The sequence below is a fragment of the Eptatretus burgeri genome, chromosome 8 (assembly GCF_056783735.1).
Source record: "Eptatretus burgeri isolate ZD-2024b chromosome 8, Ebu_testis_v1, whole genome shotgun sequence".
Taxonomy (NCBI): Eukaryota; Metazoa; Chordata; class Myxini; order Myxiniformes; family Myxinidae; genus Eptatretus; species Eptatretus burgeri.
In genome coordinates this window covers 19,345,885-19,368,904 of record NC_140968.1, presented here as the reverse complement: position 1 = coordinate 19,368,904, position 23,020 = coordinate 19,345,885, and the positions used below count along the sequence as shown (strand labels likewise).

At 42.8% G+C, this 23,020-nt stretch overlaps 2 protein-coding genes and 1 long non-coding RNA gene across 5 annotated transcripts in view; 1 reads left to right on the top strand and 2 right to left on the bottom strand.

The window, feature by feature from the left end:
- LOC147021247 (general transcription factor II-I repeat domain-containing protein 2-like) overlaps positions 1-23,020 on the bottom strand; it is a 187,511-nt gene that overhangs the window by 52,574 nt on the left and 111,917 nt on the right. The window lies entirely within an intron of this gene.
- The window catches only part of LOC147021248 (uncharacterized), a 228,381-nt gene that overhangs the window by 124,489 nt on the left and 80,872 nt on the right, over positions 1-23,020 (top strand). The gene's annotated exons all lie outside the window — the stretch shown is intronic.
- The window catches only part of LOC147021249 (germ cell-specific gene 1-like protein), a 107,718-nt gene that overhangs the window by 41,961 nt on the left and 42,737 nt on the right, over positions 1-23,020 (bottom strand). The window lies entirely within an intron of this gene.

The window sequence follows — 23,020 nt, the reverse complement described above, 5'->3', positions numbered from 1 at the left end:
CAAATTCTCAAAATGCTCCATGACATCAATTTTGAAAATCCGAAAGTACACAAACTCGATTCATGACGGTCCTTCTAATAGATGCCAATCTATGACTGGGCAAACAAGTTCAAGGTCAGATTCTGATGATGGTGAACAACAATTTGAGTTGCTGATAAGTAAACCAGACTAAGTGTGCAGAAGTCATCTTTCAAGGTCAACAGGGGTAACTGCTGTGCATTGCGACCGCCGCTCTGATAGTTATTATTGGCCAGTGTGTTGGCACCAGCCAAGAATAGCGGCTGGCCTAGATGTCCACTGAATACAGATGTCCCAATGCACCCCATGTCCAAATGGGGCACAGTTTTCCTCTATACCTCTCTCTGGCAGTGGTAGTTTTTTTTAGTTCTTTGTTAAATTTGCTACTTATCTAATTGTTTTCTGGGAGTTTAATGGTATTCTAAATGGGAAGATTAACTTTGGATTCATCCATAGCAAAGGTTATAATAGATGGCATAGCCCACTTTACTTTTCAGGACTCGTAAACGAATGGTTGCAAAATTGCACTGTCAGCATATGATCAATGGAAATAACAAGGTTTTTTACCTATGCCACCAAAGGTGGGTGAAGGTTGTTTTCACCCGTCTGTCTGTGTTTGTGAGCACGATATCTCAAAAGGTTATGGACGAGTTATAACAAAAATAGGTGGATGAGCTGGAAAGGTGACAATAACAAGCCGATTCCATTTTCGTTCAGGTCTGGATCCAGATGCGGCCTATCGGTGGGATACAAAATGTAAACTCTTCAGCCTGGCGGAGGTATGTGCTCTACTGAGTGATGTTCTAATTTGTTTCACTTCACTCTGGTGAAATGGAGAAAATGAATCACTTTGTTTGTTGTACTGCAACCAAAAAATTAGGATGGTTTCCCAGAGGTGGTCTCATCAGATTATAATTGGCATCATGACTCAAGTTTAATCATATGTCAAAGCCAAAAAATAATAATAAAAATATTATTTGACTAAAGTACAAAATAACTCAAACATGCCTTCGCCAAATCCACATCTCAGTAATCACACCTGCTGAAGGTAGTATTATATATACATACATATATATATATATATATATATATATATATATATATATATATATATGTATACATACACACACACACACACACACACACACATATATATATATATATATATATATATATATATATATATATATATATATATATATATATATATATACATATATATGTATACATACACACACACACACACACACACACACACACACACACACACACACACACACACACACACACACACACACACACATATATATATATATATATATATATATATATATATATATATATACATATATATGTATACATACACACACACACACACACACACACACACACATATATATATATATATATATATATATATATATATATATATATATATATATATATATATTGTTGTGAATTCTCGCCCGCTGGCGTGTGGACAGCCGCTTTTAGCCGAATCGCGGCCGTAGGCCCACCGGACGAACAATTCAGTCGCGGATTTCTGGATCAATGCCGAAAACCAGCCACGGGTGTGGTCTTAACCACACCACAACCTTGTCCGCAATCTACCCGCGCACTACCGGGTCCGATCGCCAAATCTTTGATTTACCTAATGATTCGCGCGGGTAGATTACTGAGAGATTGTACCTCACCGGGACCGCTTGGAAACGAGCCGCTTAAGCAGCTCGCTCCGTCTTGGGATAACCGAGCGGGGTGTTATCACGACTCCCGTTGGACCCGATCACTTTACCGGCTATTTAAAAACCAACTATATTCCGAGGGCAAGATGGCACTTCAATTAGGGAAAGAGGACACAACGAACGGGTGACATTTGAACAAGCACATTTATTACACATGTATGCAGTCAGGTATTCATGCAAGAAAAGCACGTATTCAAGCATGCACATATGCAATTATACAGCCAACAAAAACAATGCAAAGGAACTATGACCGTTTATTTATTATGTGCAGTCACTTATCACAGTTCTACTTAACGGACTCGGTGCCACAACTTTCATACAAAGAAAAGCAAGGAAAAACCCCCTCAAAGACAAGGGGGTAGACTGGACCCCTTGGGGTCTTTATACCACGGAGCCGTGTAGACCGCAGAGCCTCTGCAAGACCGGGCTGGCTACCTGGTCCCACGTGGTGACCCGTTAGGGCGATCCTTGATGTCCCCTTTCCAGCGACCCACGGTTAGGCACGGTCCGACAGGCCGTGTGCCTTGGCTCCGCGGAACCCCAATCTCTGCAGCTCCTTCCCAACTGCAGAGACTCCAGTCTCCAGCTCACAGCACGGCTCCACACGACTGCCCACAACTCCGACACGACACACCGACACGACCCTCCGACACTCTCTTTATATCTACGGCGCGTCGCCCTCCCTACTTCCAGCACGCGCGGGAAACTTCCAGAAGCAGGGCGTTTTCCTCGCCGAATCGGGTTTTTTCATTTACTTGCTCCTTTTACCGATCGTTGCTTTCTTTTCCACACGTGTTTGCCGTTGGGGGGGGGGGGAGGGAAGGAGTGAGGCCATCGTCCGTTCTCCCCCCAATGAAGGCCAGGTTTCTCACAACCGTGCTGAGGTGGCAATGGGGGGGGGGGGGAGTGGTTACGGTGGTCATTGTCATGGTGGCGTGGCTGGAGTTTTGGTGGTGTGGCTGGCATTTTGGTGGTGTGAGGGTGGTGTGGTTGGGCGGTGGTGGTTAAGGTGGTTGTTGTGAAGGCGGATGTTCGTTGTTTGTGGGGATGTTGGCGGTTGACGAGAAGGTGGTTGTGGTGATCGTGGTTGTTGTGGTTGGTGGTAGCAATGGCGGTCGGTCCAAAATAACGATAGTAAAATCAAAACGGCTAAGTCAAAGACCACAGCCTGGGTGACACGAATAAATCCCTTTAGACAACGGTGGGGAAATCTATCTGAACACATACTTATCGGCATAACTGATCTAAGGACCTCTACGGTGCTCTGCGAATTTCCACAGCCGTAACAATATATTCATATATATATATATATATATATATATATATATATATATATATATATATATATATATATATATATATATATATATATATATATATATATATATATATATATATATGTTGTTCGTCTTTCGGCTGCTCCCGTTTGGGCTTGCCACAGCGGATCATCCATAATGATCCGCATACTGATTTGTCATAGGTTTTACGCCGGATGCCCTTCCTGACGCAACCCTGGTCGCCTCTTACGACACAGGGATAAGGATTGGGTTTCGCCATGATTCCGGACTGCACTACACCCTCTCATAGCGCGGCCCAGCGCAGAGCTCCCGTCCTCAAGCGACCCTCCAACCCAAGCCTCCGAGTAGCCAGATTACAGGCGCACGCCACTACGCCCGGTGTGTATATGTATATATATATATATATATATATATATATATATATATATATATATATATATATATATATATATATATATATATATATATATATATATATATATATATATATATATCCACACACACATACATGTACATACTGTTTATATATACACTGTATGTTTCCTTCAATAAACCAACGTTAAAAAAAAAATCAATGACCGGTATTAACAAAACCAAATTCCTTTGGTGTTCAATTTTTTATTTTCTTTTCATAACTGTAACTGACATTTTCTCTTGTCTTTATTCAAACAATTTTTACATTTCAACCCCCTATTCGATTTTATGCTTTGCTATTCGGCCATGGACTCATTAATCGCAACCTCTTAAAAAGTGTGATGCAAATTATGTGTCATAACCATTGCTGGGAAAACAAGGTTAGAAGTTACTTGAAGGTAATTACATGTTACAAAAACACCAAACATTTAAACATAATTTAAAAATTGAGTAAGATGGGGCAAGAAAGGTAGGGCAAGATGTCCCGTCCCCCAAATCGCATATAACCTCTGTGGTGCTAAATATATATTCGATCAACTAAACGTCTACACCAGAGGGCTCTACGGTTGATGGTATAAGAGATTAAAAATTTAAAATGCTCAGCGTAGTCAACAGAAGGGCATCTTGCCCCACATCACTCTAATCTTTGCATGAAAAAGAGAATGAGTTTGGAAATAAATTCATGATATGCCTATGCATTGTTAAAATTGAATCTAGACCACATAATTTAATTACAGTACAGTACATGTATCCTAAAAAACATGAACATCCTGATGTTATCCACAACAAGATGAATCAATTAAATACCCTGCGCAAGCTAAGTGAAAAGTGGGGTCAAGCAATTGGTTAATGTCCGTCTGTCTGTCCAGCTGATCAGTTTATGATCGAGTAACAATTTATATGAATCAAATGTTATCGGACCATGAATACACAAATTGGAACATGAATATAAAGACAAGTTTGCCGTTTTACCGTATATTGGCTCTGAATTTGTCCCAACTGCACATGTGCAGAAAAGAGTGAGATAATTTTATTATTCTGTCTGCCCGCCTGGCAGTCAAACAAAATGTAAAATCATTCTAAACAGGAAGCTTACGGATTTTAAGGATGTCATAAGTCGACAGTTACTGTTGACACATACACCAGGCACGAATAACTAATGTAATGAGTTAGATAAGGTGATGTAATAGCTGCTGGAGAAAATGGTGGTAAAACCAGAATAAATGTATTCATACACTTTTAAAACCTCTTTAAATTGAATTATATATTTGAACACTGTATGACACAAATCTCACCATGATATTTCTAAGAACCATGATATGTATCTGTATATGTATATATATATATATATATATATATATATATATATATATATATATATATATATATATGAGTGAGGAGAGAGGGGAGGGGGAGGGAAGGCAGACATGTGGTGGAGTGTCAATTACAATTCATACCATCTCATCAAAATGATTCTGCATACAATAACAGTAAAGATGGAAACAAAATAATGTCTGTAATATATTTTCTACTGGTCATACTCTAAACACGGCCCGGAGATAAACACAGTCCAGAGAAAAACACTGCCCAGCACGTCCGGAGCCCAGCTGTCCAGAGACAAACACCAGTTGGACACGTCGGGAGACAAACTCCAATCTGGACATAAACACTGCCCAGACAAAAACTCCCGTCTGAACAAAAACACCGCCCGGACACGCCCAGAGACAAACTTCCATCCGGATAAGTCTGGAGACAAACTTCCATCCGGACACGTCTGGAGACAACCACCGTCCAGACACATATGGAGATACGTGTCTGGAGACAAAAGTTCTCCAGTCCAGACATAAACACTGCACGGAAACATCCAGAGCCAAACTCCCATCCGGACATGTCCAGAGACAAACCCCGCCCGGACATAACCACTGTCCAGGCACATATGGAGATAACCACCATCTGGATCTGTCCAGAGAGAGAGGGAGAGAGAGAGAGAGAGAGAGAGAGAGAGAGAGAGAGAGAGAGAGAGAGAGCTAGGGAGAGAGAGAGAGAGAGAGAGGTAGGGAGGGAGAGAGAGAGAGAGAGACATGGACAGAGACAGAGACAGAGACAGAGACAGAGACAGACCGCCAGACAGGGACAGAGAGAGAGACACACAGAGACAGGGAGACAGGGAGACAGAGAGACAGAGAGACAGAGAGACAGAGAGAGAGAGAGAGAGAGAGAGAGAGAGAGAGAGAGAGAGAGAGAGAGAGAGAGTGAGACAGAGAGAGAGAGAGACAGAGACAGAGACAGAGACAGAGAGACAGAGACAGAGACAGAGACAGAGACAGAGACAGAGACAGAGACAGAGACAGACAGACAGAGAGAGACAGAGACAGAGACAGAGACAGAGACAGACAGACAGAGAGACTGAGAGACTGAGAGAGATAGAGAGAGAGAGAGAGAGAGAGAGAGAGAGAGAGAGAGAGAGAGAGAGAGAGAGAGAGAGAGAGAGAGAGAGAGAGAGAGAGAGAGAGACAGGGACAGAGACAGAGACAGAGACAGAGACAGAGACAGAGACAGAGACAGAGACAGAGACAGAGACAGAGACAGAGACAGAGACAGAGACAGAGACAGAGACAGAGACAGAGACAGAGACAGAGACAGAGACAGAGACAGGGACAGAGACAGGGACAGAGACAGAGACAGGGACAGAGACAGAGACAGAGACAGGGACAGAGAGACAGAGAGACAGAGAGACAGAGAGACAGAGAGACAGAGAGACAGAGAGACAGAGAGACAGAGAGACAGAGAGACAGAGAGAGAGAAAGAGAGATTTTTTTCTCAATGGGTTGGAATTTGATCACAAGATTCCAGTATTATAAACTATCCTCAGAAGCGAATGTTAAATCAGCCAAACAATATTCTTTCCTCCAATTATCAGTGTATTGTCAATATGAAGAGTACATAGTGAGACCAATCAGTCACATTATTTGGAAAAATGGTACTTGGTACAGCCTTGCTTGATGTTCAACATTTAAAAGGACAAGAATATGAACAATCACCATAGTTTGGCATTTACGAAGAAGAGGAAATTCCTCCTTCATACATGCCCTGGTGAGTGCTGAGAAAAAGGTGGTGCCATTGTTGTGACTGGTACCCAGAATGCCCTGTGAAGTAATGGCACTTCCCCCAAGCTCAATGGCTGAGTTTGTCTCGTCTCACGTTCCGATGTTGTGTCTCGTGTATTCGTCTGTATGCCCATGTGTGTGAGGTGTGTGTGGCAGCTCCACGACGAGCTTTAGATCCTGTAAAATAAAATAAAAATTTTAAAAACGCTTCCTAAAGGAATTTGGCAGAGCCTCCGAGAATCAAAATACATCACTTCTACCAAGCACATTCAATGTTGTCATGGCTACAATCGAAGCCTGGTGTTGGCTTAGTAGTTTCGGTGGTGGCTTGGGATCCTCGGGTCCTGAGTGGGTCCTGAGTTCAAGCCCCATTGGCTGCTGAATTAAAATACACCAGGAGGTTGACTCAGCCTGTCATCCTTCTGAGGTCGGCAAAATGAGCACCAGTGTACTAGTAAGGGGGACACTGCATCAGCGGCATAGCCGCGTCCCAAACAATGATTCAACCAGCAGCCACAGGCTGCACTCGATAGAGAGAGATGGCTGCAATCGACTACCTTCATCATTTTTTTCAAATCTTTTTATTCCAAAGCATATATAAACAAGAAGGGCACTCGGTAGAGCGCTTACCTCCGCCACGCAATGCCGATCCACAAGAACATATCAGGCCCATTACATTTTTGAAATATCATATTATAAATCGTTTTTGGTCCTATCTCTCAATGGTGAAGAATCACTTATTCAGTAGCCGGATCCAGATCCAGATCCAGATCTTCACCAAAATCTTATCAGTTCGTTCTCGTCACACACCAAAACTTTCCACAAAATTTCATCCAGATCAGTCAACAACTTTTTGAGATATCCTGCACACAAACAAACAAACAAATGAAATTGCTCGTTGAGCAAGGAATTGCCGGAATAACTTTGTCATAGCTCCATGATCTCTGAAAAAAACACAAACCTCGAAATCAATTTGGTTCTTATAAGTCAATAGTGCTACTGTTTAATGAGTTATAGCACTTAGTTTGGTCATGATTATAACTTGGAAGTCAATCGGACTTGAAATGGCGTTTTTATCGCAATTTGAAAGTTTTGACCCAACCCCCCCTGACATTCGACCCCCGACTGGTAAGAAGGGTGTTGGTGTGACACCCCAATGAGACATATGGTTGGATGCAGAATTGGAAGATGCACATTTTAGATTTGGTTTGAAGTCGATACGACCATTTTAGCGGACGTTATTGCGAAAAGAAAAATTTCGTTTTTTCGGTGACCTTGACCTTGGCCTTTGACCTAGATTCACCAAAAACGACGAGTGTCTAAGTTCGACCATGGCCGACGTCTGTACCCAGTTTGCTCATGATCGCTTGAACGGTGTGGCTGCTACATGGTAAATAAACAAACAGACAGACAGACAGATACAGAGTGACACACACAACCGACCAACATAATTGCCGAAATCCGAAGGATTCCGGCAATTAACAAACAGAAAGGGGTGAAAACATAACCTCCTACACCTTCGGTGGCGGATGTTAAAAATGAGAAAAACAGCAGCAAAGATGTGAAATAGAATTGCACAGTACAGCACAACACAGTACAGTGGAGTGTAATGAACAATGCACAGAAACTCAAAGCAATTCATTGACGATTTTTCAGATAAAAACTGATGATTTTATAAGTTTGACCTTGAGTTGACCTTTTGACCTCAAATAGTTGGTTTCCCAATTCAATGATGCAGTATGCAAATCCTGTTCAACTTTCAAGTCAATCGGATGAAAAAATGACGATTTTAGAAATCCGACCTCAAGATGACCTTTGACCTCAAAATCAATTGGCTTCTCAGTTTCCTCTCCAACTTGGTAAAATTTCATGACGATCGGTTTAGAATTGTGACCCATAGGCGATTGACAGACATGACAGAATAACAAAATCGACTGAACAATATACTTTAAAAATCATTGATTTTGCAAGTAACAAACAGGCAGAGAGGGGTGAAATTTTTTTTACGTCTTTCCACCTTCGGTCGTGGAGGTAATTACCTGTATAATGGGTATCCGAGTGTAAAGTACTGCATTTCAAAAAAAACAAATTCAGCACAGTAAAGCAATTAAGGATGGGTTTAGTTTCCTGTTTAGCTCGCCTGTTCGAAGAACAGAGAGCTATAGCGATACCCCCGGCATGAGCGTCAGCGTGAGCGTGAAAATGTTAAATTTTTTGTATTACGGAAAAACTCCTCGACAGATTTCGACGAAACTTGGTGGGGGGTTAGGTATGGTCCAAGGATCATGCCATTAGATTTTGGACTTGGTCCCCCCCAAAAAAAAATTGTTAGAGAAATTTTTTTTTGCATTTCTTCATGTTTTGAGTGATTTCCAACTCCCCCACCAAAAAAAAATTGTTGGAGAGAAAAAAAATTTTTGAAACTTTTTTCGACAAAATTTCGATCTTTTTTTTGCATTTCTACATGTTTTAAGTGATTCCCAACCCCCCCAAAAAATAATTTAGAGAAAACATTTTTTTTTTGCATTTCTACATGTTTAAAGTGATTTCCAACCCCCCCCTCAAAAAAAAATTGTTAGAGAGAAAAATTTTTTTTTTTTGCATTTCTACATGTTTTAAGTGACTTCAACCCCCCCCCCCCCAAAAAAAAAATTGTTAGAGAATTATAAAAAATATTAATTATTAGACTCGTCTTTTAAAAACGATAAATGTATAAACAGGCGAGCATTAGATGGCTTTGACACCAACTCTGGTAATGATTGGTGTCACCTCAATGGCACTACCTGCTCAAGGATCTGTGCTGTGCTAAATTTGACCAGATTAACTCGAACAACCATTTCGAGCATCTCCAGTCAACTCCTATCAAAAGGAAAGAACAATAACGTCCTACCTTTCCACTTCTTCAGAATGAAGGCAAATCTAGCAGATTATTCAATGATCTTTCCAAAGAGATTTGAAAAAAATGTCACCATAGTAATTATTAGCCTATCAGCATCCTGTGGATTTCTTATTTCCCCTTCCCAACACGATAACAATAGCACAATTTGAATAACTTAGAAAATGAAATCGGTGTGCCATCTTTATGAACATAACCAAAATACATATTGAAAGCTTCTCAAAGGAAAAGGACAGCGAATAGCTAGACAGTAGTAGGTGGAAAAAAAGGACCTCACGAAAAAACAATGGCCTACTTTTTCAAAGGTTCAGCTTTTCACCAGGCTGTTGTCAAGGCTACTTAGTGGATAATTGCCATATTTCATTCCATTTTTCACACACCATTCAGCAAATGTAGTTAGAACTTACAAGTGCAGAAGAAACTCCATCACAGTGAGAATCATATCGACTTCCTCGCCTTGATTCTGCCTGAGGCTAATGGAATTACGGCAGATTCACTGCGATGCTTTTACTCTGATGTAAATCACGACCACAGGAATCACTGGTGTAAATTTTACTCTGGTGGAAATCAATCCCTACCCATTCATCACTCAGTAGCTCTCGCAGGTGCTCAACCGGAAGCACGTCAGCCAGAAAAAAAGGGGAGGACAGTCCTGACCACTCATGTGCATCATTATAATGCTAGATCATGACGTTTGCAACATCGGAATGAGAAGTGAACAAATGATGACATGACTTCTTCTTTGGTCTACAAAATTAACAATAAAATGGCTGCGTGAACCAGCTTGGTTCCCTTTGGCTTGATAAAGCGTGTGGATCACAAGCGAATTGTTGCCGGAGGCTGACCCTGCTCTTCCCATTTGTTTCAAAATTGGAGAGTGGTGTTCAGTTTTATTTATTGGTTAGCTGTTCCTTCTTTTTATTATTATTATTATTATTATTATTATTATTATTATCTATAATATATATGTATAATCAAACGCACATCCTAACTGTTATTATGAGCATCTCCGCAGATTATGTATCACACGGTAAAACCGCATAATCTGCAAAGAACAACCATGCGTCTGCCACCAAGATGATTGTTCCCGCGAATGCAAACCATTCAACCGTGTGTGTTGAGTGTGAGGGAGGAGTGAGTCATGTGGGGAGGGAGAGGAGTAAATGTACCAAACCACTCGACAAATTCTAAACTTTATTGATTAAAAAGTATGTATGAATGCCGGTAACACGAATATAAATGCTAGGATATTTTGATCATTAAAAATTATGGATGAATGCCGGTAACACTGCTGGTCACGCGGCATCTGTAGATGTAAACGGTAACACTTCTGGTTGTGCTGATCATGGAAAACAATATGGAAACTGAGGGTATGACTTAGGAGGATGGTGTCATGGTGTGTGAGCTTCATCAACGTGTGCTCTTTGACACGCGCATATGGATGTGAAATGTTTACACACTGTCAGCTTTCATCAGCTGGAAGAGAGTGAATAAAGGAAGGAATGAGAAAGAACAATTGGGGGAAAATGAAGATGTGATGAGAGATGTTAACTGGAGGAGGTGGGGGAAAGAAGGGGAGGCAAGCTGTCAAAACCACGTCGTCATAAATGGTTTACATGCAAACCATCCATGGCATTAGTAACTACAACAGCACACTGGAGAGCACATACCACCACCAGGCTGAACAGTTTACATTTTGTATTCCACTGATAGACCCAATCTGCATTCACACTTTCACCAAAATCTAGTCGGCTTGTTCTTGTCACCTACCCAACTCATGCACCAAGTTTCGTCCGAATCCGTCCATAAATTTTTGATATATTGTGCTCACAAACAGACAAACAGGGGTGAAAACACAACTTACATCCACCTTTGATGGCAGAGGTAAATATTTGATGTTAAAAAGTAAATCGTTTACGAGCAAGTTTGGCATTTCATTTCTTATTTCCATAGTGCAAGATGAAATCACTATTATGGAGGGTGCATGGGCGCGATGCGATTCCAACAAGATACACTTCCTGATGTAAGAGCATTCTTGGGATGACGTAAGAGTCACATGATGTTCACCATCGTATTTGGAGGCAGGGAAATAGGGGTACAAAACACAAATAGGGGGGAATTCACTAGAATTTTAGTTGCAAAGTTTTTCATGAAAACAGCGATGAATACGTGTTTCGAGAAACCGAATTCATTCATTAAATCAAACATGACATTCTATTGCCGGACTTTTCAAGAAAGGGCATGATGAGGGTTCAACTATGGAAACTTTATCAGCAAGGCATGGTTGGTGTCAACGGTTTACACATTGTTGCAACTGGCGCAGCATAAAAATGACCGGTGAGGCTGCTAGTGAGGACTATGAGCGCGCATAACAATTACCGCAACAACTTAAGTCTGTAATACAAGAATATGACGACTCTCCCCAGCAAGTTTTCAATATATTTTCTTCAAATTTTGACCAAAACATGCCTCAGGAACATATCCTAAATTTTTTCATTAAGTCAACATTAATCGAGGATTCACGGCATATAAAATAAGACAATACTCTGTGTGTGTGTATGTGTGTGTGTGTGTGTGTGTGTGTGTGTGTGTGTGTGTGTGTGTGTGTGTGTGTGTGTGTGTGTGTGTGTGTGTGTGTGTGTGTGTGTGTGTGAGAGAGAGAGAGAGAGAGAGAGAGAGAGAGAGAGAGAGAGAGAGAGAGAGAGAGAGAGAGAGAGAGAGAGAGAGAGAGAGAGAGAGAGAGAGAGAGAGAGAGAGAGAGAGAGAGAGAGAGAGAGAGAGAGAGAGAGAGAGAGAGAGAGAGAGAGAGAGAGAGAGATGGGTGGGAACACTAACCCGTAAGTAACAGGGTTGGGTTAGAGAGCATTAATGCTGGCAGAAACTATTGTTGGCAGGGATGAGGAATGACTTTGTGGTACTGCCCTGCCTGCTTTAAGTGTTGGAGAGAAAGATATGGTTGAACACCCTCAGGAAAGCAGTTCCACGAATGCGAGAACAGAAGAACAAAACGGTTGAGGTGTAAAGTGGGCCTAGAATTGGGCATTTAACCAGAAGGGGATTACTGGAAGAACACATACATCTTGTCCTGGAGGATTTGGGGAGGATATGAGGTTTGAGGGAACAAAGGAGGTGAGACTGGAGAAGACACAGTTAAAAAATAGAGAGGGCCTCTCTGCGATGTAAGAGCAACAGACCTTGTGCTTCAGCATCATCACGGGAGATGCTAATAATGTTGATGTTGAGTGCTTTAATTTGGATTCCACAGATTACAGAAGAGGAAAAATAATTAGAACAGCACTCTTCAACGTCACGGCATTGACAGACATGCCTCTGCCCACATTATTACATCATTATAATACATGTACCAAGTTTGATTTAAATTCCTGAACCCAGATACAAAAAAATAAATAATTCTGGCTCCCAGACCATGTGTCCAATCAGGTTGAAATTTAAAACATATATTTCCAAAACTACCAGATCATAATTGTGAAGTTTCACATTGATTGATGAAGCAGTTCAAGAGAAATAATTTTTTGAAAGATTTCTGTTCAACCAAATATGGCAGCCAGACCATATGACCTATTAATTATTTGTGAACACCCTGGTATCCTCAAGGCTTGGGTAACATGTGGGTGAAGTACCACCTCAATTTGTCAAGCCGTTCTGGAGAATAATATTTTTTAAATGTTTGTTCTTCAAAAAAATAATAACTGCCAAACCATGTGACCTATGACGTCATAGGTGGAGAACTTTTTGTTCCTCATGGATTGGTGACCATACTTGTAAAGTATCACCTTGATCTGTCAGCCATTTTGGAGAAGAAGATTTTTGAAGGTTTTTACGCTCCAAAAAATATGGCTGCCGAACCACGTAACTGATGACGTCATCAATTATTTTTCCTCCATACAATATATCCCGAGATGACCCTCAAAATGTTTCATACTGATTGGATAAAGTGATCGACATATGCAATTATGACGTCATAACGAAGCCACGTATGACAATCAAAAATCACACTTATTTCCCATGGGGAGTACTTGACATATGCCAAGTTTCAATTTTTTTTTGCATGGAGTGGTTTTGGAGATACAGAGGTGCAAAGTTATTCCTTTTTTCCAACATGGCTGCACACAACGTGAGTGATGACGTCATAGTCATCATTAAAACATTCTACATGACTAGTCATACCTATGGTGAAAATTTTTTATCAATCAGATAAGTGGTTGCAGAGAAAAAGGAGAAAATTAGCACGGGCGGACGTATGTATGGACGGATGTGGGTACAGACGGTCGGACAACCTAAAAACATAATACAGTATAATGCCTCCGGCGATTTCGTTTTCAACAACAAAAAACAATTTCTCTTTTGAGCTGCATGGACAAATTTATGAATTTTCTTGCCAATTTCCAAGGATTTTGGGGGAAAGCGAATGGTGGTTAGGGTGGGGGTGAGTTGTAGTGGGGGGGGGGTGGAGGGGCTTAAAAGTCCCTTGACATGCAAAACTTTCTGGTTATTTATATATTAACTTGACCTTCCTAGTGAAGAAATCACCCGTTTTTTTTTAAATCAAAAATGGGATAATTAGAGCAATATTTCGATAATATCTGGAGCTATTCACAACTTGCTATGCCCCGCCCCGAAAAAAAAGTTGACTTCAGTGAATCGTAGCGTTGACGTCACATACAGAAACTCGCACAGAGTGGATTGACTCGAGATCTCTTGAGTCGAGCTCTAGACTAGTCCGATAAATCCGTCGTCCGTCCGACTAGGCAGATAAATCTGTCGTCCGTCCGACTAGGCCGATAAATCTGATGTGCTGTAGGTTTCTTTTATTATTCTCTTTTCTTCATTGTTTTCTACTCTCTCTATATATTGAGTGCAGCCTGTGGCTGCTGGTTGCATCATTGGTTGGGACATGGCTATGCCGCTGATGCAGTGTCCCCCTTACCAGTACATTGGTGCTCATTTTGCTGACCTCGGAAGGATGACAGGCTGAGTCAACCTCCTGGTGTATTTTAATTCAGCGGCCAACGGGGATTGAACTCAGGACCCTAGGATCCCAAGCCGCTACCCTTACTACTAAGCCAACACCAGGCTTATTGTTTTCTCCTGGTGTGACATGACAACAGTAGGAATAAAATAAATAAAAATGCAGCAGAACGTCAGATTTATCGGACTACTCGAGACAATTGTGTCACAAGGTGTGTGCTGCACTCAAGTTTTCATCGTATCTGGACAGCGAGATTGCTTCGTTTTATGCGTGGAGAGATACGGCCAATGACATGCGCCGGCCTTGCTTGCGATTTATTCTCCGCAGTGCAACATGTCCACTGCGCTGCGCTGGTCACGTCACCTCACTAAAATATTTCTGATATCGAGCAGTATGCAAGTCAAATTGACATTATTTAATTACGAATAGGATTTAGTCTAACCAGTTGTTATTTCTGAGTCTTCCTTCCATGTCCTCCCGATCATAATGAACGCCGGGAATTTCATCGCCATTTTCCTCTGCTTGTCCTGCTTCGGGCTCGAACTGCTAAGGCCATATTACATTTCCAGCTGCCTGAACTTCACCTCCCGTGACTACGTTATCTGACAATTGTCCATGTGATTCAGACTAAAATCCTTCATTTCTCTCACACTCACTGCCGATACCAGACAAGTGAAAGTCCATGTCATCCATTATTCAAAACCAAATGTTCGATTTTTTAAAGCAGAAATGAATGAAGCGTTTGAGTCGACCAATCAAATGTCGAAACACACAGAAACCAATAGAATCACGTAGACCACCAACCCGAGTAATTTAGGTGGAGCCTTTGTAATCCTGTACGTGATGTCATGTGGGTTACGCCCCTTTCAGGAGAATTTTTAGGGGTGTCCCCGAAGAGGTTTGTTTTTTTAATTTTACATTTTACAGAATGAGTATTGTGAAAAAACATTGTCAGATCTGAAATCATGATGAAAAACTCCTATAGGACATATAAATGAAATTTCAGTACTTTTGCACGTCAGGGGACCTGGATTGATTTCACGTTTATTCCTCTCTTCTACCCAAGCAAATGGTGAAACTTTTCATTCACTACATATTGGTGAAAAAAGCATAAATATTTCTTCCATGCATAAGCAAAAGGAGGTATGACATTATATATATATATATATATATATATATATATATATATATATATATATATATATATATATATATATATATATATATATATATATATATATATATATATATATATATATATATATATACAGTGGGGAGAACAAGTATTTGATACACTGCCAATTTTGCAGGTTTTCCCACTGACAAAGCACGTAGAGGTCTGTAATTTTTATCATAGGTACACTTCAACTGTGAAAGACGGAATCGAAAACAAAAATCCTGAAAATCACATTGTATGATTTTTAAATAATTAATTTGCATTTTATTGCATGAAATAAGTATTTGATCACCTACCAACCAGTATGAATTCCGGCTCTCACAGACCTGTTAGTTTTGTCATTAAGAAGCCCTCCCATTCTCCACTCATTACCTGTATTAACTGCACCTGTTTGAACTCGTTATCTGCAGAAGAGACAGCTGTCCACACTCAAACAATCAGACTCCAACCTCTCCACAATGGGCAAGACCAGAGAGCTGTCTAAGGACATCAGGGACAAAATTGTAGACTTGCACAAGGCTGGAATGGGCAACAGGACAATAGGCAAGCAGCTTGGTGAGAAGGCAACAACTGTTGGTGCAATTATTAGAAAATGGAAGAAGTTCAAGATGACAGTCAATCTCCCTCGGTCTGTGGCTCATGCAAGATCTCACCTCGTGGAGCCTCAATGATCATGAGAAAGGTGAGGGATCAGCCCAGAACTACACGGCAGGACCTGGTCAATGACCTGAAGAGAGCTAGGACCACAGTATCAAAGAAAACCATAAGTAACACACTACGCCGTCATGGATTAAAATCCTGCAGCGCACGCAAGGTCCCTCTGCTCAAGGCAGTGCATGTCCAGGCCCGTCTGAAGTTTGCCAATGACCATCTGGATGATCCAGAGGAGGAATGGGAGAAGGTCATGTGGTCTGATGAGACCAAAATAGAACTTTTTGGTTTAAACTCCACTCGCCGTTTTGGAGGAAGAAGAAGGATGAGTACAACCCCAAGAACACCATCCCAACCGTGAAGCATGGAGGTGGAAACATCATTCTTTGGGGTGATTTTCTGCAAAGGGGACAGGACAACTGCACCGTATTGAGGGGAGGATGGATGGGGCCATGTATCACGAGATCTTGGCCAACAACCTCCTTCCCTCAACAAGAGCATTGAAGATGGGGCATGGCTGGGTCTTCCAGCATGACAACGACCCGAAACACACAGCCAGGGCAACTAAAGAGTGGCTCCGTAAGAAGCATCTCAGGGTCCTGGAGTGGCCGAGCTAGTCTCCAGACCTGAACCCAATAGAAAATCTTTCGAGGGAGCTGAAAGTCTGTGTTGCCCAGCAACAGCCCCGAAACCTGAAGGATCTGGAGAAGATCTGTATGGAGGAGTGGGCCAAAATCCCTGCTGCAGTCTGTGCAAACCTGGTTAAGAACTATAGGAAACATCTGATCTCTGTAATTGCAAACAAAGGTTTCTGTACCAAATATTAAGTTTTGTTTTTCTGATGTATCAAATACTTATTTCATGCAATAAAATGTAAATTAATTATTTAAAAATCATACAATGTGATTTTCAGGATTTTTGTTTTAGATTCTGTCTTTCACAGTTGAAGTGTACCTATGATGAAAACTACAGACCTCTACGTGCTTTGTAAGTGGGAAAACCTGCAAAATAGGCAGTGTATCAAATACTTGTTCTCCCCACTGTATATATATATATATATATATATATATATATATATATATATATATATATATATATATATATATATATATATATATATATATATATATAGTTGCGAATTCTGGCCCGTCCGGCGTGCGATCGGCCGCTTGACTTGAATGGCAACCACGTAGCCCACTGGAACGGACGATTCAGTCGTGACCCTCTGGGAACTACCACCAGGAGCCAGTCACGGGTGGGGGTTTAACCTCACCACAACTCAGTCCACATTCTATCCGCGCGAAATAGGGTCCGATCGCCGAATGGTCGATTTACCTAAGTACCCGCGCGGGTAGCGTACCGAGGAGTTGTACCACGCCACAGGTCGACTCCGGACACGAACCGCTTAAGCGGCTCGTTCCGTCCTACAGGGATAACCGAGCGGCGTTATCGTCGACCTTGACGGTTCAGATTAGTTACCGGGTGTTTTAAACCCACTATTAATCCCTTACGTGATGCAAGATGCAGATTCAAACAAAGGAAAGGACGCAGCGAAACGGGGAACAATTGGACCAGCACATTTATTACGGAAGCACGGAAGGCACGTATATTACAGTCAAGCAAGAAAACACAATAAAAGCAAGCAGATCTACAACCGAATATGATTTACACGGCAACACTTATAACAGTTCTACTTTTCAAGACTGGCGCCACCCACAGACATTTACACAAAACCCCAAAAGAAAAGGAAGTCGCGACTTCCCTCAGCGCGTCGTCCAGCCCTTGGCGACCGTAACTCCGAGTCCCTCCAGCGTGGTCCACTGTGCTTGTGCCTCGCGCCTACACGTGTCGTCCGCCTGACAGGGACGAATGAACAGAACCTCCGACCAGGAACAATCACCACAACTCTTGACAATCGACCAAACCAACCAAGAGCAAGGACTCTCCACCCCTCAACAACCGACCGAACCAACCAAGAGCCCAACTCGAACGCGAGCCTCTCCACGCCCACGCCTTTTGTAGGGTGGTGCTCTGCCCTTCGCCCCGCCCCGCCCCGTTTCTGGCTCCACCTCCCTTCTGGAAGCTTCCCAAAAAGGGGCGTGCCCTCTCGTTCCCCCCTCCACGCGCCGTGCGGGGGACAAGGAAAGTCAGTTTTGGCTCGGGGCCAGGGAATTATTCCCCCAAAACCAGGCCCCCACCTTTTTTCACCTTTGACCTCTGGCTCAAATCGCACCTCCCCCATGCCAAAGCGTGGGAAAAGCAGGAGGGAAAATCTGGCGGGAGACATTCAAGCGGGAGCTTTGGGCAGGAGATGCCCCTTCGCACCCTGGTTGCTGCTGCCACTCCGCTCCTTTCTTCCGTCCCACGGAGATCATGACCGAACGGTGCTCTTTGAATGGCGAGTGGCGAAGATGGTGGTAGCGTAGTTGTGGAAGGTGGCGTCGTGGTGTGATTGGCGTGATTGTTGGCGTCGTGTAGTGAATGGCGTGGTCTTTGAGATGTTGGTTGTGGCGATGCTCGTTGTTGTTCTTGCACCAAAATAACGACAGCAACAGAAAAACGACTAACTGAAGGATCGCAGCCCGAATGGATCACATATATTCCCTCGAAACAACGGGTTTGGGCTAACTACACATGAACTTACCGATATATCTCACCTGAGGATCCTTGATGGTGTATTGTGAATTTCCACAACCGTAACAATATATACATAATATATATATATATATATATATATATATATATATATATATATATATATATATATATATATATATATATATATATATATATATATATATATATATATATAAAAATAAATATATATATATATATTTAAAAATAAATAAATAAATAAATATATATATATTTATATATATATATATATATATATATTTATGTTTTATATATATATATATATATCTTCTTCTTTCGGCTGCTCCTGTGAGGGGTCGCCACAGCGGATCATCGGTATGATCCGCATAGTGATTTTACACATGTTTTACGCCGGATGCCCTTCCTGACGCAACACTGGTCACCTCTTACGATACAGGGATATGGTACACCTATTTTAACCGGGGTATACACCGGCCCAGTATATTGGTACTCATTTCGCCGACCTCGGAAGGATGACAGGCTGAGTCAACCCCCTGGTGTATTAATTCAGTGGCCCAACGGGGCTTGAACTCAGGATCCTTTGGATCCCAAGCCGCTGCCCTAACCACTGCGCCAACACCAGGCTAATATACATACATATATATATATATATATATATATATATATATATATTATATATATATATATATATATATATATATATATATATATATATATATATATATATATATATATATATATATATATATATATACATACATACATATCGATCAACGGGCTCGCTCCACGCGCGCCAATGTGGCCCACACTGTATGTTCCCCGGCTCGATCGCAGCTTCGCTGGCCGCATAGACGAGAAGACATTCACCATCCGTGGAGAATCCACTGCTGCCAGCGAGGACCAAAGGTACATCGCCATGGATATATATATATATATATATATATATATATATATATATATATATATATATATATATATATATATATATATATATGTATATATATATATATCTATGTATATGTATATGTATATATATATATATATATATATATGTATATATGTATGTATGTATGTATGTATGTATGTATGTATGTATGTATATTAGCCTGGTGTTGGCGCAGTGGTTAGGGCAGCGGCTTGGGATCCAAAGGATCCTGAGTTCAAGCCCCGTTGGGCCACTGAATTAATACACCAGGGGGTTGACTCAGCCTGTCATCCTTCTGAGGTCGGCGAAATGAGTACCAGTGTACTGGGCCGGTGTATACCCCGGTTAAAATAGGTGTACCATATTCCTGTGTCATAAGAGGCGACCAGGGTTGCGTCAGGAAGGGCATCCGGCGTAAAACATGTGCCAAATCACGATGCGGATCATACGGATGATCCGCTGTGGCGACCCCTAACGGGAGCAGCCGAGAGAAGAAGAAGAAGAAGAAGAAGATATATATGTATATATGTGTATATATGTATACATATATATATATATATATATGTATATATATATATATATATATATATATATATATATATATATATATATTGTTGTGGTTACCAAATTCGCAAACCACCATTCAGGTCCCTTAGGTGAGATATCTCGGTAAGTATATGTGTAGTTAGGCCCAAACCCGTTGTCTAGTGGGAATAAATGTCATTCATGCGTGCTGCGACTCTTCAGGATAGCCGTTTTTCTTTTGCTATCTTTATTTTGGACCAACCGCCATGATTACCACCACCAACCACGTCTCAACAGTCGTCACAACATCAACCACCCACCACAACGCCGCTTCACCACAACAGCCACGACCTTTCCCGTCACACCTCGCAACCGTCGCATCGCCACCGTTCTTGCGCCGCTTGTGGGTACCGGTATTGGACTCGTGCAGGGCGCGCGCCGAACAGCGTGTACAAAACCACGGATTTTCCGCTCCAAAAACGGATCAAAAACGACACACGCCCACTTTTGTTCCGTCCAATCGGTGAGCGAGGGGCGATTTGGCCCCGCCTCCAGGGCGTTGGAGGGCGGTCGCTATATGCAAATTCATGGATCAAAATGCATTCACGCCCACTTTTTCTCGGGCCAATGGGGAGCGAGGTGAAAGGTCGAAGGCAGGGGGTCAAAGGCGAAGCCACGGGGCTTATATAAGCGGCTGCATTCGTCAGAAAAGGGTCGTTGGTCGTTGGGTTGGTCGTTGGTCGTCGTCGTCGTCGTGTGCGTTGGAGTCGGAGCGAAGAGGACGGAGCTGTGGAGAGGCGGCGAAGGCAGACGAGGCGGTGCTCGCGTCTTGCCGGGAGCTGCACACCAGGGAGGCCGACGGCGCGACCTGGTCGAGGTGGAGACGCTCGTCGCGGGACTCGAGACAGAGTAAAAATCCTCCTTTCCCCGAGCATCAGCAACCCCCTCCTGTTTCCCCCCCCGCGCTGAGATAGTGCGACCAAGGGGGCCCCTTTTCCCACCCCCTACCAGACACTGTCCGCGAGGCCCACGGAGTTGAGGCACCATAGCCGCTCCGCGTCTCATCACCAGACGGGTAGGCCCGACCCGGTCTCGGCCTCAGGCCCGCCTCATCCTTGAGGGTGTTCTTTTCCTTGGTTTTGGGTATGTGTTGTCGGCGCCGTCTGTGAAGTAGAATTGTATAAGTGTTGCCGTGTGCTCGGTAGTCGGTATTAGCTCTGCATTGTGTCTTCGCTTTTACATTGGCTTTTTGTGTAAAATTGCATTGTGTTTCTTTTCCTTCTATGTGCTTTTGGTGGAATTGTATATGTGTGCTTTCCGTTCATCGCGAATAAATGTGCTTTATGTTGAACTGCTTTCCCGCTTCGCTTCGTCATTTCTCTCATTGAATCCTCATCTTGCTTCACGTAAAGGGTTGGTAGTGGGCTGAATACGCCCGATAATTAATCGAACCGTCGAGGCCGACGATAACACCGCTCGGTTATCCCGATAGTACGGAACGGGTCGCTTAAGTGGCCCGTGTCCGAAGTCGACCTGCGGCGAGGTGCGATCGCCCGGTCTACCCTCCATGTGGGTACTTAGGTAGGTCGAATTTGGCGAGCAACCCTATCCCACGCGGGGGCCGATTGGCTCGATCGCGGTGAGACCGAAAGGTCCACCCGTGACTGGTTCCCGGCGTTAGTCCGAGAGGGTCATGACTGGATTGTCCGTCCGGTGGGCGACGTGCCGCGATTCGAGTTACGTGGCCGTCAGCACGCCGGCGGGCGCGAATCCGTAACAATATATATATATATATATATATATATATATATATATATATATATATATATATATATATATATATATATATATATATATATATATATATATATATATATATATAATGTTGCGGGCTGGGGCTCCAACTTTGCCCGGAAACTGCCCCATTTCGTTTCCGGCAAGGCCATCCCAGACAGTGGGAATATTCCGCTCCGACCCCACAAGATCACATGAATCACCTACACCAAAATTGGCATGCGAATCGTCCTGCAAAAACCCCCGGGCCGTGCCCGGGCGATCGGCCGAGGGTCCTGCATGCCTGCTCGGGCGTTCGACCAGCGTCGATCAACGGGCTCGCTCCACGCGCGCCAATGTGGCCCACACTGTATATTCCCCGGCTCGATCGCAGCTTCGCTGGCCGCAGAGACGAGAAGACATTCACCATCCGTGGAGAATCCACTGCTGCCAGCGAGGGCCAAAGGTACATCGCCATGGATATATCTCTGGGTTTCACGAGCGACGTACGTGTCTGCTTTCGAGCACATTCCATACAGTGCGCACTGTTCGGCCATTAAGCACGTGGCCAGCGCTTGCGTTCACACGACTCCGCTGGCGTGTGCACGGGGCGAACACCAATATGTGTCGGATATTGAGGTTGAAAAGGAACAAGCCACTTCTACTCTGCACACTCGTATCCCACCCAACATGGCGTGGAGTTGTCTTTATCGGCCTCCGTATGCGTATTGTGCATCGTGGGCGTCGTGCTGGCTGTGTTTCCTGTATTGCGAAAAACACCATTCATGGAGTGAATGGAATTCATGGAGTTATTTGGAGAGTTGCAGGGCACCTGCTGCTGCTGGCCTCTTAAGAGGTATTCATTCGCATGCCTTATTAATTCAACCG